Here is a 4742-nt window from a genome sequence, read left to right as displayed (position 1 = left end):
TGATTGAATGGTATAATATTCATTAAATTTTATTTATATTTTTTATCTACATATTTAATTACACATGATTGTTCGTGAATCGTCGGGAATAGTCAAAGGTTAACTGAATATATGAAGACAGTTCAAAATTTTTCCGAGACTCAATATGACAGACTTTGCTTATCGTGTCGGAATGATATAAAGATAAAGTTTAAATTTCGTCAAAAATTCCCGGGTCATCACACTACACTTATACCCGAAAATATATTTCATTCGCTTATCGGTAGCGAACCGTCCGAATGAGGTTTTGTCAAACCCGTATGGCCACACAATATAAGTTCTCGCTTACACTCTGCAAGTGTAACTAATGATAATTTAATTGAGGCATTTTTGTTCTAACTCGTACGTAGAATGTTTGTTTTCGTACTTGTGTTCACTTTGTAAAATGAAATGTTTATGTTTTCTCATCCCAAATATAAGTATAAAAGAGTAAAAGTGGGACTATGATCTCACCATGAGTGCAAGAGTAAAAAGTACTTCACAAGTAAACGTGTGCAAGGACGAAAGCTAATCTTGACCTAAACAAATAGGTTGTATCAATAACGGTAACCACGGTCGGTCAAAGTTGTTAAATTAGTCATATGGCTCATTACGACTCGATTATATATCATGTAAATCAAGTTGTCAAGTTTCGTGCAAGAATCAAGTATAAAAGAAGATTAGAATAATTACATAAGTATTTGGTTAAGTTTGACTAAAATTCAAACTTGGTCAAAGTAAACGTCAACGGGGTCGGGTCGGGTATCCGACAATTTTTCTTCCATTAGTAATCATATATAAACATGTTGGCCAAGCTTCATGTTAATGGGAGTTACGAGTAAGCGGGGATGAATTTGTGAAAACACAAAATAAGTTGGTCTACATTTTCTGCACAGGAGCGGCGCACCCAAACCAGGAGCGGCGCTCTTGAGGACCCAGAAGCGACGCTCTTATTTCCAGGAGCGGAGCTTCTGACGTCTGATGAAAAACTACACAAAAGGCTGACCAGGAGCGGCGCTCTTAGTACAAAAGCGGCGCACCTGGGAAAAATGTTGTTTCTGAATTTTAACAAGTGCACGAACCAAACTTCAAACAAACATAACATATGAGTCGAAAACACTTACAACACGTATCTTATATCGTTGAAAAGGTAATTTAATAAGGAACACAACTAAATACATTTCAACCATCAAATTCATCATTTACAATAATCAAATCCAAGTTGAATGCTCATTTAATGTTCAACATAAATGCTTCAAGTTCATAAATGCACATTGATGATTCAGGAATTAAATGCACGCATATAATACACTGTTTCGTTGGTAATTATACATACAATACTACTAAATACTTACTAACAACATTTCATAGCATTCAATGCATCAAAAGTTCATTTTTTTTAAAGTTCATCAAACCCTAACCAAGAATCAAGAATTCAACCATTTTGTAAATGAAGCTTTTCTAAATCAACCTACATACCAAAATGAAGCTAATGATGCTAGTAACACATTTAATACATGAACTTTAACATTTAAACAACATTTAGTCAACCAAAATTAAGGATTAAACTAACCCATTTTTCATATTCAAGCTAGTTACTCAAAACAACAAAATCGAACAAACCAAACACATATTCATGTTAGACTTGAGCCATAGACACTAATTAACACACTTTTAAGTCAAGATCATCAAGAACAAAATCAAGAGTTTTTAGAAAGTTACCCAATCGAGATGAATTTAGTATCAGACCGTAGAGAATGAAGAGAGGATTCTAAAAGTACAATTTGTTTAATTTGAGGCTTGCTAGATCTTGAGTAGATGATGAATCTTTGTTGATGATCAAAAGGATATAAAAGTGGAAGTAATATTTTGAGAGAAATTGGAAAAGAAAAGAAATGTAAATGAGTGGTGGTGGTGAGGTGGTTGACTAGTTAACCTAGTCACCACTTTGGCCACTTGACACGATTAGTCCCTCAAGTATGAAAAGCGGGTGCGCGAATTAACCGAATTAACATTTTAAAAACGCTAGAGCAAGTGAGAGATGTTATAATTAAATAACAAAAATATTAAGGACGTTAGCTAACGGAGGATACGAATTTTGATAGCGAAAGATATTATCAAAATAAATAGACGGGCACAAAAATAATTTAACGAAAAAATGCGGGATGTTACATTACCCACACCTTAAAAGAAATTTCGTTCCGAAATTTAGTTGGATGTAGTAGTCGATGTCTCTCCCACGAGACCTTGTGTTGTCAATTTCTACGAATAAGTGAAGGTACTTCCTTGGGCATTCCAACGAATTTTGACAGTCGGGATTTTACATTGTCTTGAGGATTGGTTTCACGATCCATACTTTCAACTGGTTCTCCTATGAAGTGGAGGTTGTCATCAATAGTAAGCTCATCTAAAAGGAATAACAAGTTCCTGTTCCGCAGGACACTTCTCAAAGTTTGATACATGGAATGTAGGATAGACGGGAACCTAATTGAGTCGGGAGATCTAAACGGTATGTAGCGGGTCCAATACGCCCCAAGATTTCAAAAGGATTAGTATATCGCAGAGTTAACTTTCCACGTTCCCAAAACGGATTACACCTTTCCAAGGTACGGTTTTTCAATATTATGCGGTCCCTCACTTAGAATTCGAGAGGTTTACGTCTAACATTGGCATAGCTCTTTTGGCGACTACGGGCCGTCTTGAGCCCTTCTCAGACTTGAATAATCTTAACGGTTATTTCTTGAGTGAGTTCGGATCCGGTGATTTGCTGGTCACCTACTTCGGCCCAACGAAAAGGAGAATGACATTTGCGGCCATATAAAGTTTTGAAGAGGTGCGGCGTTAATACTCAAATGATAACTATCATTGTAAAAGAAAATGGCTAAAGGCAACAATGCAAGCTCGTAATATGTCTTCCAAGGTTTGAGTCATACGTTGGCTTGGTTAGTCGGTTTGTGGATGATACGCGGTACTCACGTTTAAACGTGTTTCCACAGTTTCTTGTAAGGCACCCCAAAATCTAGAAGTGAAACGAGCATCTCTGTCAGAATAAACGATAAGGGTACACCGTTGGGATAGAATTCTTTAAGATATGTTTGAACAAGTTAGTTAGGGCTCGAAAACGTATGTTGGAACAAGTTTCTTATCGGCTACTGAAAACGTTCGTCAGGGCTATTCACCCTCATGGTGAATACTAGTAATACGTGAAGAGTCTCTCTCTCCATTGAGAATTTAGATAAAAGGTTTCCTTATACGGAAGTACGAGCGAAAAAGATATGAGTGAAATGAGAATTTAGAATAGGATGAGTTTTCATCTTGATGTAGCCATATCGCGCATCTTGTGGCCAAATGTTGAGACTCGGTGGGAACGAGATAGTAGTAGTTGGCCGTATATCAGAAGCATAAGGATGATAAGTTAAAGAAGAAAGGGGTATCCTTGGGTTATGCGTTATCTTGGGTTCCAGTAATATCAGACGGTAACAGTGAAATAACAGAGTTATGTATCGTGGTACGTTGTGATGAGAAGGTTGATCGGGTCTGAAATTAAGTATTCAAATTCTTCATGCAAAATAACGAATTTCTGTTTCCTTGATTTCACGTCGAGAGGGGATGCCTTTCAGACGTTCACGTAGAAATATTTCCATATTTGAATTCCATTTGTGCTACACGAATTTTGGCTAGTAAGGTTGCGGTGGATAATCACGTTCAAGGCTCGGACACGGAGAAGTTTAATTCTTCCCTTCATGAGTTAACGAGGATAAAGGACGAGCAATACGGGAAAAATCGAAAATGAATCTTCGGTAATAATCGGCGAGATCCAAAATTTTACGAATATCAGTCGGTATCGTGAGGGTTTCCCGATTACGTGTGGCTTTGATCTTTGCGAGATCTACTTTAATACCTTGACCACTAACAACATGGTTTAGAAATTGGACTTCGTTTAACAAAAATTCACACTTAGAGAATTTGGCATAGAGTTGCTCTTTTCTCAAGAGTTCGGGCATAGGACGGAGATGTTGTTCGTTTACTTTTTCGCTTTCTGAATAGGTTAAGACATCATCTATGAATACGATAACGGATTTTTCTAGATAAGTTTGCATACGCGATTCATAAGATCCATGAATAAGGATGGAGCCTCAGTTAAATTGAACGACACTAAAAGAAATTCATAACTATCGTAGCGAGTTCAGAAAGTTGTTTTGGAGGAATCTTCTCCCTTAACCCTCAATTGACGATAACCGGAATGGAGGTCGATTTTGGAATACACACGGGATCCTTGTAATTGATCAAGAGGTCATCGATACGGGAAAGAGGATATCGGTTCTTAACCGTAAATTCATTTAGTTCACGCTAATCTATACACATTTGTAGGGAAACATTTTTCTTCTTAATGAATAGGATTTGAGCTCCCTAGTTCTATAGGTATCAGCTCAAGTTCAAACTCTTTAACTCAAAAGTTTAACGTACACCTTCCGATAAATTTTTTGGCATGCAATAGTTTTTCGTTGGTCACTTAAATGGCATAAGTAGTATCTAAGGGGAGTGGTGGAGTGCAAAGAGTACGAGTCAAAGCCTTGGTTATAAAACATTTATCGGCACCCGAATCAAATAAACAAGAAACATAAGAGTTGTTGAGAAGAAATGTACCCGTGACTAGTTCACTGTCATCTCAGGCTTCCTCGGTGTTAATGTTGAAAGCTCGGCCGCGTGCGTTGGGGTTGGCT

This window comes from Rutidosis leptorrhynchoides, chromosome 11 (assembly GCF_046630445.1).
Source record: "Rutidosis leptorrhynchoides isolate AG116_Rl617_1_P2 chromosome 11, CSIRO_AGI_Rlap_v1, whole genome shotgun sequence".
Taxonomy (NCBI): Eukaryota; Viridiplantae; Streptophyta; class Magnoliopsida; order Asterales; family Asteraceae; genus Rutidosis; species Rutidosis leptorrhynchoides.
The sequence above is the reverse complement of the archived record's forward strand: the minus strand, read 5'-3'. Positions refer to the sequence as shown.